The sequence below is a fragment of the Heloderma suspectum genome, chromosome 11 (assembly GCF_057233095.1).
Source record: "Heloderma suspectum isolate Gila_16-S chromosome 11, 16-S_ref, whole genome shotgun sequence".
Classification (NCBI taxonomy): domain Eukaryota; kingdom Metazoa; phylum Chordata; class Lepidosauria; order Squamata; family Helodermatidae; genus Heloderma; species Heloderma suspectum.
In genome coordinates this window covers 41154133-41168878 of record NC_139468.1, presented here as the reverse complement: position 1 = coordinate 41168878, position 14746 = coordinate 41154133, and positions in this window count along the sequence as shown.

The following is a 14746-nucleotide window of genomic DNA, read 5'->3' as shown; positions in this document are numbered from 1 at the left end:
GGCCGGGCCGAGCCGAGCCGGGCGTTGCCGCTGCGCTGGGAACCGAGCTGAGGGGAAGGCCGGAAAGGCGGAGGGAGTGGCGGCGCTGCCGCCGCTGATGCCGCGATGCGGGGGGGGGGCAGGCACTCGCCCGCCCGGACGGAAAGAAGTGGCCCCTTTGCCCAGACTCCGCCGCACGCGGACAGCCCCCGCTTCACCTGCGCCCCAAGCCAGGGCCTCGTCTATCGCCCCTCCCTTCCCACAAGAGCCCCGGCGTGGGGGCGGCTTCTACGCCCCGCAAGATCCCTCCTCACAGCCTGCTCCATTCAGGGCCCCTCGCGCGACGGCACCCTGCGAGCCGCGTTTCCCCGCCACGCGCACACTTTTATTGTTATTTCTGTCCGGACTACAGCCCGTTTCCCGCCTTTCTGCACGGCGTGCGCTCCAGGCGGCGTGCGCGAGCGCTCCACTAAAGCGACCGGCACAACGCACAGAGGCAGCAGCAACCGCAAAGCAATGGCAGAAAGGCAGCGTTGAGATGAATATGTGGGAAGCGCCGCCTCAGAAAAGGCCCTCTGCCCCCTGCACAGCCGTGCACCTCCCACGGCAGAGGGCCAAGGGGGGCGGCGGCTAAGGAGCAGCGGAAGGGGATTTGGGGGCAAGTTTTGAAGGGGGGGACACTTAAGCGCAAGACAAACAAAACAAAATGTTTTTTTTTCACAAAATGGGGCATTAACTTACGGGACTGGTTACTACAAGATATGGTGATGGTCACTAGCATAGGAGGTTGTTAACCATATCAATTAGAACCTCCATGTTCAGCAGCAGTAATCCTGATTATGGATGTGAAAGTTGGACGACGAAGAAACAAGGCAGAAAGAGAATTGATGTATTCGAGCTGTGGTGTTGGAGAAGGCTCCTGCGCTTTCCTTGGACAGCTAAGATAACAAGCAAGTACTGGAACATATAAACCCAGATATGTCATTGGATGGAAAAATCATGAAACTGAAATTGACTTATTTTGGCCATGTTATGCGGAGGAACTCACTAGAAAAAGCAATTATGCTCAGATTTGTTGTTGTTGTTCAGTCGTTCAGTCGTGCCCGACTCTTCGTGACCCCATGGACCATAGCACGCTAGGCCTCCCTGTCCTGGTGCTCTCTCCCGGAGTGTGCTCAATTTATTTATTTATTTATTCATTTCATTTCTATACCGCCCAATAGCCGAAGCTCTCTGGGCGGTTCACAAAAACTAAAACCAAACAACACACAATAAAACAATTTAAAATATATAGAACATTAAAACCACAATATAACAATACAACCACAATAAAACCTAGCAGCAGTACAGGAGTTTAAAATACAGATTTAAAACAGCAAAGATAAAAATTTAGAAAGCTAAAATGCCTGGGAAAATAAAAAGGTCTTCACCTGGCGCCGAAAGGAGTACAATGTAGGCGCCAGGCGAACCTCACTAGGGAGCTCATTCCAGAGCCGGGGTGCCACAGCAGAAAAAGCCCTCCTCCTAGTAGCCACCCGCCTCACTTCCTTTGGCAGGGCTCACGGAGAAGGGCCACTGATGATGATCTTAAGGTCAGGGCAGGCACATATGGGAGGAGGTGATCCTTCAGGTAACCTTCAAGTTCATATTCATTGCATCGGTGATGCTATCTAGCCATCTCATCCTCTGTCGTCCCCTTCTCCTTTTGCCTTCAGTCTTTCCCAGCATCAGGGTCTTTTCCAGAGAGTTTTCTCTTCGCATTAGGTGGCCAAAATATTTGAGCTTCAGTATCTGTCCTTCCAATGAGCAGTCAGGGTTGATTTCCTTTAGGATGGACTGATTTGACCTCCTTGCAGTCCAGGGGACTCGTAAGAGTCTTCTCCAGCACCACAGTTCGAAAGCATCAATTCTTCGGCGCTCAGCCTTCCTTATAGTCCAGCTCTCACAGCCATACATTACTACTGGGAAAACCATAGCTTTGATTAGACGGACCTTTGTCGGCAAGGTGATGTCTCTGCTTCTTACTATGCTGTCTAGGTTGGCCATAGCTTTCCTCCCAAGGAGCAAGCGTCTTTTAATTTCATGGCTACAGTCACTGTCTGCGGTGATCTTGGAGCCCAAGAAAGTAAAATCTGTCACTGCTTCCCCTTCTATATGCCAGGAAGTGATGGGGCCAGATGCCATGATCTTTGTTTTTTTAATGTTGAGTTTCAAACCAGCTTTTGCACTCTCCTCTTTCACCCTCAACAAGAGGCTCTTGAGATCCTCTTCGCTTTCTGCCATTAGGGTGGTATCGTCTGCATATCGGAGGTTGTTGATAATTCTCCCAGCAATCTTAATTCCGACCTCTGATTCATCCAACCCGGCGTTTCTCATGATGTACTCTGCATATAAGTTAAATAAGCAGGGTGACAATATGCAGCCTTGTCGTACTCCTTTCCCAATTTTGAACCACTCGGTTGTTCCATGTCTGGTTCTTACTCTTGCTTCTTGACCCTCGTACAGGTTTCTCAGGAGACAGGTAAGGTGGTCTGGTACTCCCATCACTTTAAGAATTTGCCACAGTTTGTTGTGATCCACACAATCAAAGGCTTTAGTGTAGTCAATGAAGCAGAAATAGACGTTTTTCTGGAATTCTCTTGCTTTCTCCATGATCCAGCGAATGTTGGCGATTTGATCTCTAGTTCCTCTGCCTCTTCGAAACCCAGCTTGTACTTCTGGTTGTTCTCGGTTCGCATACTGCTGAAGCCTAGCTTGTAGGATTTTGAGCATCACCTTGCTGGCATGTGAAATGAGCGCAATTGTGTGGTAGTTTGAACACTCTTTGGCGTTGCCCTTCTTTGGAATTGGAATGTAAACTGACCTTTTCCAGTCTTGTGGCCACTGTTGAGTGTTCCAGATTTGTTGGCATATTGAGTGCAGCACTTTAACAGCATCATCTTTTAGGATTTTAAATAGCTCAGCTGGAATACTGTCATCTCCACTAGCTTTGTTGTTAGTAATGCTTCCTAAGGCCCACTTGACTTCACTCTCGAGGATGTCCGGCTCAAGTTCAGTGACCACTATCATGGCTATCAGGGACATTCAGATCTTTCCTGTATAGTTCTTCTGTGTCTTCTTGCCACCTCTTCTTAATCTCATCTGCTTCTGTTAGGTCCCTGCCTTCTTTGTCCTTTATCATGCCCGTCTTTGCACAAAACGTTCCCTTGAGATCTCCAATGTTCTTGAAGAGATCTCTAGTCTTTCCCATTCTGTTGTTTTCCTCGATTTCTTTGCATTGTTCATTTAAGAAGGCCTTCTTGTCTCTCCTTGCTATTCTCTGGAACTCTGCTTTCAGTTGGATATATCTTCCCCTTTCTCCCTTGCTTTTCGCTTCCATTCTTTCCTCAGCTACTTGTAAAGCCTCATCAGACAGCCACTTTGCTTTTTTGCATTTCTTTTTCTTTGGGATGGATTTTGTTGCTGCCTCCTGAACAATGTTACGGACCTCTGTCCATAGTTCCTCAGGCACTCTGTCTATCAGGTCTAATCCCTGAAATCTATTCGTCACCTCCACTGTATATTCATAAGGGATATGATTTAGGTCATACCTGAATGGTTTAGTGGTTTTCCCTACGTTCTTCAATTTAAGCTGAAATTTTGCAACAAGAAGCTCATGATCTGAGCCACAGTCAGCTCCAGGTCTTGTTTTTACTGACTGTATAGAGCTTCTCCATCTTTGGCTGCAAAGGACATGATCAATCTGATTTCGATATTGACCATCTGGTGATGTCCATGTGTAGAGTCGCCTCTTGTGCTGTTGGAAAAGAGTGTTTGCTATGTTCAGCGTGTTCTCTTGGCAAAACTCTATTAGCTTTTGTCCTGCTTCATTTTGTACACCAAGGCCATGCTTGCCTGTTATCCCGGTTATTTCTTGACTTCCTACTTTAGCATTCCAATCCCCTATGATGAAGAGGACATCTTTTTTTGGTGTTGGTTCTAGAAGGTGTTGTAGGTCTTCATAGAACCGCTCAACCTCAGCTTCTTCGGCATCAGTGGTTGGGGCATAGATCTGAATTACTGTGATGTTGAATGGTTTGCCTTGGATTCGTACTGAGATCATTCTATCATTTTTAAGATTGTACCCCAGTACTGCTTTTCCCACCCTTTTGTTGACTATGAGTGCTACTCCATTTCTTCTAAGGGATTCTTGACCACAGTAGTAGATATGATGGTCACCTGAATTAAATTCGCCCATGCCTGTCCATTTTAGTTCACTGATTCCCAAGATGTCGATGTTCAATCTTGCCATCTCATATTTGACCACCTCCAGTTTACCTTGATTCATTGATCTTACATTCCAGGTTCCTAAACAATATTGTTCTTTACAGCATCGGATTTTCTTTTCACCACCAGACACATCCACAGCTGAGTGTCCTTTCGGCTTTGGCCCAGCCGCTTCACTCTTTCTGGCGCTACTTGGAAATACCCTCTGCTCTTCCCCAGTAGTATATTGGACACCTTCCGACCTGAGGGTCTCATCTTCCGGCGTCATATCTTTTAGCCTTGTGATACGTTCCATGGGGTTTTCTTGGCAAGAATACTGGAGTGGGTTGCCATTTCCTTCTCCAGTGGACCACATTTTGTCAGAACTCTCTACCATGACCTGTCCATCTTGGGTGGCCCTGCATGGCATAGCTTACGGCTTCACTGAGTTACGCAAGCCCCTTCGCCACAACAAGGCAGTGATCCATGAAGGGGTATGCTCAGATTGGTTAACAGCAAAAGGAAACCTGGCCGTCAAAGAACAAGATGGCTAGATCCCATCAAAATTGATATCAACCAGAGCACGGAACAGCTCAAAGAAATAGTACAAGATTGGGATACGTGGAGAGAGATGATCCACAGAATCACCAAAAGTCGGACACAACTGGATAATATATCATATCAAGGGCAAACAACAGGGGATGGCCAAAACCATTATGTCCTGCAGTAGTAAAAATGTATGTGGAACAACCTAAGAACATAAGAGCAATTCTGGATCAGACCAAAGGCCCATCTAGTCCAACATTCTGTTCACAGAATGCCAATCAGCTGCCCACAGGAAGCCCACAAGCAAGATGTGAATGCAACATCACCCTCCCGCCCATGTTCCCCAGCAACTGGTATATATAGGCATACTGCCTCTGATACTGGAGGCACCATATAGCCATCAGGACTAACAGCCATTGATGGCTTTATCCTCCATGGACAACAGCTTCTGTCAAAACGAACAGGGAAGCCCATACGGTACCACGTGTGCATATGGAACTGACCATGGTTTTTATTATTCAAGGTAAATGACAAACTACATAATCTGATTCAACTTCATTAAATGTTCAGTAAAAATAAAAAAAGAAGAGACCTGCCAGCTGTATTTGATATAATTCATGAAAGTCTTTGGCTCCCCTTCATTAAGATTCTACATAGTTTAGGGTTTTTAAAAAGCATTTAATCCTTGAGTGGCCATTAGTGAAGATAATTTATCTTTCTGTTCAATAACTTTATAATTTAAGCTGCTACAAAAACATTTTTTAATAGTCTCATCTCGTGAATATTCCAGGAACAGTGCCTGTCCACATAGACTTCTGTTCTGTTGAAATGAACTGCCTGCATCAAGTCCCTGTGTACCTCTCAATGAAGATTCATTTTCTATTAAGTTGTAAAGAATAGGCTATGGCATCATTGTATTTCTATAGCCTTATAGTTTTTCCACCTAATATATATATATTTTTTCATTGGCAAACCTATAGGGAAAACCAGTTCCACTTGGCAGATTTGCATAAATATTATGTAGCTTTTCCAGCATGGCTATTCTTAGCTACAGTTCCTTATTCTAGTTTGTGTTGAGACAGCAGTAATCAAACTTCAGCTTTTTAATATTTTTCCTTCTAAAGCACCTCAAATATTTGTATAGCTGGCAGCAGTGTTTTCAATCCTACAGAGAATACAGGAACAAACAAAACAGTAACAAAAGCTTACAAAAAAGAAATCCTAAACCCATAAAATAATGACTCTGACATTGACTTAGATTGCATACTCAGGATCACTTAATATCAGTGAGTTACCCCTTAGGACATTTATTGATTAATTTATTCAAAACATAGTACCAAAGGAGTTTGTACTACACAAAGGTTAAACAGACAAGAAGCAAGAATACATTCTACCAGTCTCCAACTTACCATTTTCCAAATGTCACTTGTACATTCCAACCCCTGCCAAGATATGCTATCAGAGAATCACAAGGCTTGTTTACTTGATCACTGCAGCATCAAGTGATGACCATTGATAGAACTTTCATATCCCGTTCATTGCTTTCCAGTGGAGTCAGTTCACACATTCATGTTTTTAGACACTGTTTTTAAATGTTTTTATGGTATCAACTAAGCTGCCACGGGGGAAAAACCCTTTTGTGTTAAAGGCAGCATATAAATAACTAAATAAATAAATATTCAACCATAAGTCATCAATCATTGGGAAATCAGATGATGTACAACTATGTGCAAGCCAACCAAGAACTGGAAGGAACTAAAAGCCCATCCAATTCAACTGCTTGCTGTGGGGCAAGACCAACCAGCCTCCCACAGACCAATCTACGGATGGCATTTAGACCACTGAGTGCTACAATCATAAGGTAAGTACTCCACAGAAAAATGCTTACAAAGCAAATAGCTCATATTACGCCAATACTTTTCCAGCTGCACTGGCTGCCAGTCCATTTCCGGGCCCGATTCAAAGTGCTGGTGTTAACATTCAAAGCCCTTAACGGCTTGGGGCCAGGTTACCTGAAGGATCGCCTCCTCCCATATGTGCCTGCCCGGACCTTAAGATCATCATCAGCGGCCCTTCTCCGTGAGCCCCTGCCAAAGGAAGTGAGGCAGGTGGCTACTAGGAGGAGGGCTTTTTCTGTTGTGGCACCCCGGCTCTGGAATGAGCTCCCTAGTGAGGTTCGCCTGGCACCTACATTGTATTCCTTTCGGCGCCAGGTGAAGACCTTTTTATTTTCCCAGGCATTTTAGCTTTCTAAATTTTTATCTTTGCTGTTTTAAATCTGTATTTTAAACTCCTGTACTGCTGCTAGGTTTTATTGTGGTTGTATTGTTATATTGTGGTTTTAATGTTCTATATATTTTAAATTGTTTTATTGTGTGTTGTTTGGTTTTAGTTTTTGTGAACCGCCCAGAGAGCTTCGGCTATTGGGCGGTATAGAAATGAAATAAATAAATAAATAAATAGATTGAAATAACTCATTCTGGGTTGCAAATTCAAATGCTGCAAAAGAGTGAGTGTGGAGATAAACAGCCAAACTCCTCAACTCCAGACACAGGCCCGAATCCAATGAGCCGTGCACCTAAGCTGCATTGTGTTTTTAAATAGCAGTTCCTCATGCCATTTTGCAAGTCTTGTTTGAAACACAAAGTTTCATAAGCCATTTGGTATTAGGGTCTGTTGTTCAATAAGCCATTTGGCATTAGGGTCTGTTGGGGAGTCAGAATTCTCACTGGGCATGTGAGGACACCTAAAACAGCTCTATGGAACCCATCCATGGTGATTAGACAGGTCCAGAGCATGAGCAAGACTAAATTTCCTCCCTGTACCCAAATGTAAATGTGACTACGTATACTATTGTTCTGTCTCTGATTTGACAATTCCTCATACTAAGAGGGCCTTTTCTGTTGTGGTATCCCAGTTGCGGAATGACTGAGCTTCCAAGAGAGGCTCGTCTGACGCCTATGTTGTACTCTTTCTGGTGCTGGGTGAAGACCTTATTTTCCCTGGCATTTTAGTCTTTCAGTTTCTGTTTTAAATCTGTTACTGTATTTTAAATCCTTGCATTGCTGCCAGGTGTTATTTTTTTATTCTTATTTTATACTATAGTTTTGAACATTTAGGGTTTTAATCCTATCAAGATAGGCGGCCGCCTCCAAACTCGGAGGCGACAGCCTATCCAAAGCAAGGCAGGAGAGGCATGGGGGAGAATCGTTCCCTGTGTGCCTCTCCTGCCCTGCTGTTTTCGGCTGTCTAGCCACAGGGGGGCCGACCGGGAGAGGAGGCTGTGTGTACGACACATTGGATATGTCATACATGCAGCTCTGCTCTCCCCACCTCGGAACGCCCCCAGCCCTTTTCAGTCGCTCTGCGCTCCTCTTCCGATCATGGAGGATGGTGCTTCTCCGCGCTGCCTCAGAGGCAGCACAGACGTAGAGGGAGTTCAGTTTTCTGGGAACCAACCTTGGAGATTGGGCTCCGAGGTCAGTTCCCGGAAAAGAGCATATCCTATGGCCCTCTAGACAGTGTCTAGTGGCCATAGGCTTGCTCCCTCCAACTTTTATATTATGTTATCATGTTGTATTTTATGGTTTTAATTGTCCAAAGTTTCAGCTATTGGGTGGTATAGAAATTTAATAAATAAATAATACATCTGAGGGAAAACTACAAGATTATATGCAGGGGAGGGGGAGCAGGAACCCATTTGGGATATACGAATTCATTACCAAGATTTTTTTGCTCGTCTTAACAAAACATCGGATGATTCACCCAAGCAGGAGCCTCCAGGTTTTCTTCAAAAGTTGACACTGGACCAAATTTGGTGGCTCTTACTACAACCCTTCCTGATCTTGGTGGGCTACAGCTGAAGAATACATCAATTTTGTTAACTGTCCATAGAGTCATGTGCACATCCCATCCATTTCACTGGCACACGCTGGCAATTCCGCCCTTCTCTTGCAAAACAAAATGAAAAGGTGCTTAAGCACATTATGCACATTATTACAGAAAACATTCAGTATGAAAGGTATAGATTGGGCAACATTAACAATTTTACTCAACCTCCCTCCATCGGCTTCAGGGGCTGTGTAATTGTTTTTGCCAACCTATAAATTTTTGAGTAACAACAAAATTATTGTGATTTTTCTTACTAAATTATTCATACATTACAAAGCATGTATGTAACAAGGCCCATGAATCACAAGGCATATAATGACCATATCTTAATGTCATTTCTTCAAAGAAGAATTCAAATAGATTTATGTATTCAGGTTAACTAAGGCACATTGATTTTATAGTGTTCATAACTCTACTTGCTCCCACCCTCCAAAAAGAAACTCCATACATTATTTTCTTTAAAGTGCTACATGTTAAAAATTTGAATGTTAAAATTCAAAGCTTTTCTTTGGGGAGAAAAAACAGGGTTTTGTGTTAGCAACTGCTTTAGATCGCATTTTGCAGTTCCGTTAATAGTATCATTGAAATAATTGTTTTGTAATGAACTAGCCCAAAGCTCATAAACTGTGTTTATCATTAAAAGAAGTATTAGCTAAGTGTGTTCTACCTTGCTTTTTAAAAAAAGTTTGTGGTATCATTCCTCACTTTACTTTTTACACATGTGACAATACACATATGTACTAAAATCAAAAATACTTCTCATTTGAACTTCACTTAAATGCACATTGGCAGTCAAACATTGTTGTTGTTCAGTCGTGTCCGACTCTTCGTGACCCCATGGACCATAGCACGCCAGGCCTTCCTGTCCTGCGCTGTCTCCCGGAGCGTGCTCAAGTCCATATTCATTGCATTGGTGATGCTATCTAGCCATCTCATCCTCTGTCGTCCCCTTCTCCTTTTGCCTTCAATCTTTCCCAGCATCAGGGTCTTTTCCAGGGAGTTTTCTCTTCGCATTAGGTGGCCAAAATATTTGAGCTTCAGCTTCAGTATCTGTCCTTCCAATAAGCAGTCAGGGTTGATTTCCTTTAGGATTGACGGATTTGACCTCCTTGCAGTCCAGGGGACTTGTAAGAGTCTTCTACAGCACCACAATTTGAAAGCATTGATTCTTCGGCGCTCAGCCTTCCTTATAGTCCAGCTCTCACAGCCATACGTTGCTACTGGGAAAACTATAGCTTTGATTATATGAACCTTTGTCAGCAAGGTGATGTCTGTGCTTGTTACTATGCTGTCTAGCTTTGCCATAGCTTTCCTCCCAAGGAGCAAGCGTCTTCTAATTTCATGGCTACAGTCACCGTCTGCAGTGATCTTGCAGCCCAAGAAAATAAAATCTGTCACTGCTTCCATTTCTTTCCCTTCTATATGCCAGGAAGTGATGGGGCCAGATGCCATGATCTTAGTTTTTGTAATGCTGAGTTTCAAACCAGCTTTTGCACTCTCCACTTTCACCCTCAACAAGAGGCTCTTGAGATCCTCTTCGCTTTCTGCCATTAGGGTGGTATCGTCTGCATATCGGAGGTTGTTGATAATTCTCCCAGCAATCTTAATTCCGACCTCTGATTCATCCAACCCGGCGTTTCTCATGATGTACTCTGCATATAAGTTAAATAAGCAGGGTGACAATATGCAGCCTTGTCGTACTCCTTTCCCAATTTTGAACCACTCGGTTGTTCCATGTCTGGTTCTTACTGTGGCTTCTTGACCCTCGTACAGGTTTCTCAGGAGACAGGTAAGGTGGTCTGGTACTCCCATCTCTTTAAGAATTTGCCAGTTTGTTGTGATCCACACAATCAAAGGCTTTAGTGTAGTCAATGAAGCAGAAATAGACGTTTTTCTGGAATTCTCTTGCTTTCTCCATGATCCAGCGAATGTTGGCGATTTGATCTCTAGTTCCTCTGCCTCTTTGAAACCCAGCTTGTACTTCCGGTAGTTCTTGGTTCACATACTGCTGAAGCCTAGTTTGTAGGATTTTGAGCATAACCTTGCTGGCATGTGAAATGAGCGCAATTGTGTGGTAGTTTGAACACTCTTTGGCATTGCCCTTCTTTGGAACTGGAATGTAAACTGACCTTTTCCAGTCTTGTGGCCACTGTTGAGTGTTCCAAATTTGTTGGCATATTGAGTGCAGCACTTTAACAGCATCATCTTTTAGGACCTTAAATAGCTCAGCTGGAATACTGTCATCTCCGCTAGCTTTGTTGTTAGTAATGCTTCCAAAGGCCCACTTGACTTCACTCTCGAGGATGTCCGGCTCAAGTTCAGTGACCGCACTATCATGGCTATCAGGGACATTAAGATCTTTCCTGTATAGTTCTTCTGTGTATTCTTTCCACCTCTTCTTAATCTCATCTGCTTCTGTTAGGTCCCTGCCTTCTTTGCTCTTTATCATGCCTGTCTTTGCACAAAATGTTCCCTTGAGATCTCCAATTTTCTTGAAGAGATCTCTAGTCTTTCCCATTCTGTTGTTTTCCTCGATTTCTTTGCATTGTTCATTTAAGAAGGCCTTCTTGTCTCTCCTTGCTATTCTCTGGAAATCTGCATTCAGTTGAGCATATCTTCCCCTTTCTCCCTTGCTTTTCGCTTCCCTTCTTACCTCGGCTACTTGTAAAGCCTCATCAGACAGCCACTTGGCTTTCTTGCATTTCTTTTTCTTTGGGATGGATTTTGTTGCTGCCTCCTGAACAATGTTACGGACCTTCATCCATAGTTCCTCAGGCACTCTGTCTATCAGGTCTAATCCCTGAAATCTATTTGTCACCTCTACTGTATATTCGTAAGGGATATGATTTAGGTCGAATGGTTTAGTGGTTTTCCCTACATTCTTCAATTTAAGCCAAAATTTTGCAACAAGCAGCTCATGATCTGAGCCACAGTCAGCTCCAGGTCTTGTTTTTACTGACTGTATAGAGCTTCTCCATCTTTGGCTGCAAAGGACATAATCAATCTGATTTCGATATTGACCATCTGGTCATGTCCATGTAGAGTCGCCTCTTGTGCCGTTGGAAAAGAGTGTTTGCTATGATCAGCGTGTTCTCGTGGCAAAACTCTATTAGCCTTTGTCCTGCTTCGTTTTGTACACCAGGGCCATTCTTGCCTGTTATCCTGGTTATTTCTTGACTTCCTACTTTAGCATTCCAATCCCCTATGATGAAGAGGACATCTTTTTTTGGTGTTGGTTCTAGAAGGTGTTGTAGGTCTTCATAGAACTGATCAACCTAAGCTTGTTCGGCATCAGTGGTTGGGGCATAGACTTGATCAGTCAAACATGCATGTACTCAAATGTGTCAAGTGTTCCTGACCTGTTAAATATTCTTCAAGAGATACTTAATAGCAGTTGGACATAAATAAGTCCTGTATTATCATGATTTCATTGTGTTATAAAATATAGCACATTTACTATAACATTATAATGTACTCATGTAAATAAATAAGATACACAAAAGTAGCATAAGCATATGTCTCTGATAAATTATCCTGGCTAATTTACACTATTAGGGGCGCAATCCTAACTAGATAGGCAGCCGCTTCCGACCTTGTAGGCGACTGTCTATCCAAAGCAAGGCAGGAGAGGCACGGGGGGATTGCAGATTCCCTCTGTGCCTCTCCTGCCTTGCTATTTTTCACTAGATAGCCGTTTTCGGCTGTCTAGTGGTGGGGAGGCCGACCAGGAGAGGAGGCTGCATGTACGACACATTGCCTCCGAGGCAGCGCAGAGGAAGGAGGTGGTCAGTTTTCCAGGAACTGAGTGTGGGCTCCAAGGTCAGTTCCCAGAAATGAGCATATCCTATGGCCCTTTAGACAGTGTCTAGCGGCCATAGGATTGCTCTCTCCATTTTTGTTTGGTGATTGAGTTACATGCACATTGACTTCAACAAGTTTTTGGATGGTCTTCTGGACTGTTTATGTCAGTAAAGTTTTGCAATAGCAGTTCTGCCAGATCAATAAATGACAGATACTTAGAATGGCCAGTTTATGATGAATGAAAATAAACAAGTTTTTACTTTCTGTATATAATTTGATTTTTTTTTAATGGAGAATCTAAGATGCTATTTCACAAGGCCATTCAGAAACTATTATGTCATTGGATTTCTTTCTACTAGGTGCTATTTTTGTATGTTTGAACTAACCCTTAAACATCTACATGAATAGATTTATTAGCCTACATCTTGGTTTCATTTAGGTTCTAATTTTTTTAAAACCTTACCAAAACAAATGGGTTTCCAATTCACTGGTGTGCCAAAATGAAACTACCAAATTCAAGTGCTAGTTTGGTCCAAGTGCCAATGTATCCAAGTGCTAGTTTTGCTTTGTCAGTGCCCCTAATTTAAAACATACTGGTTAAAGCTTAGTTTTGGAATTAAAAGAAATTCCCATGAGATCCCAGAAACTGATCTTTATACAAACATAGATACTTAAGACCATTGCATATTGGCATTAGTAGGCATTAATGCAAGCAGGACATTTCCATTAACACAAATACACAAAACATTCAACAAATCCCAGCCATTTGAATTAGCAAACAATACTCCATGGAACAAGGTTTCCGTTAATAATGTTTCTTATTGTTGGGAAATCTCTAGTGGACCAAATTTGTCAAACACACAAAAGGTCTAAAAGTGAAAAATAGTAATTAAGACTCTCACTTTATTGATTGGGCTGCTTAAGTAATTTTTCATTACTAACATAAGATTTAATACATAAAAGTAGTTAAAGATTCTGCCTTGGCACTAGCCATTAGCATGTAATTGAACTAGTAAAAAAGATCAGTTTAACCTATGTTGATTACCACCTTATCTTTGAAAGGCAATTAAGGACCTCAATCATCGCAACAAGATTTGATTGTGTGGCCTTTATTGGACATTGATCTTTCAGCAAAGCGCAGTTACATTTTCCATTAATTTACAGTAACACAGTTTAACTCCGATACCTTAGACCATTGACCTGGGTAAGATGTCAGGCTAAGCACTTGTTTAGGTTAAGATGCTCCCACTAGTCATTACTGTTTAAAAGGGGACACTGAAAAATGCAGATACCTATCAAGTAAGTTTAGTCTAAGGTTTCAGTTATCGGCATTTGTTTCATCGCACTTAACAACAAAGTTCCCAGTCTTTATGTCATCCCCTAGCTCTTTTAAACATCATCCTTGTATAGAGTGAAAGAGATAATTAAAGCAAGAGGTACAAGGCCACTCCTATTGTGTTTCAAAGGAGAATAGAGCAGATCACATTTCCTGAAAGTTGAAGGGTCATTATGTCTTCCAGTCATCTTAAATATACCACACAAATACATTTCAGAAGTGTGTATAAAATGTATGTCAACTGTTAAGTATGGTCAATCAGACAGGATGGCCAAGAATTAGAGTGGGATTTGAACTCCCTTCAGATCCAAAAGCATGGCGGGGCCAGCGGGAGTTAATATTTCAAAGGAAAAAAACAAGCTTGAAGTCCTTGACTGGGAACTGCTCTGGGTCAACTGTTTAATCCGTGTTTATCAGCTAGCTAGCAAATGCTTTCACACACCACAAAGTTGCAGCAAAGTTGCTTATAACTGTGGTTACTAATTTAAGCTGATTTTATACGAGATGGAAATGACCTTTATCTTCACAGTTTCTAGTTTTTCTCATCTCCTACAAAGGAGACAGATAAGATTGTATAAGAAAGCATTGTGGGTTCTTCTTTGGGACTGAGACAGCCTATGTAGGAAACATGTATGGGATCTCTTGGTTCACTGTGTGTGACCTTAGACCGGTGCTTCTCAAACATGGGACCATCTATAAACTTACTCAACTTTTCAGGACCCACTTGTAAACGAACTTTCCCTTTTAAGCCCTATTTCCCCTCCCCTCCATCACACAGTAGAAAAATAGACGAATATTGCATCAGTAGTTTGTTTTATTTCTCATCTTTAATGTTAATGTAGGCATATACAGTCAGGGCCAGAAATATTGGAACAAGGATAACTGTTCTGGCAGTTGGCCTCTGTATACCACCACACTGAAATTGAAAGGAAACCCACCAGATGGGAG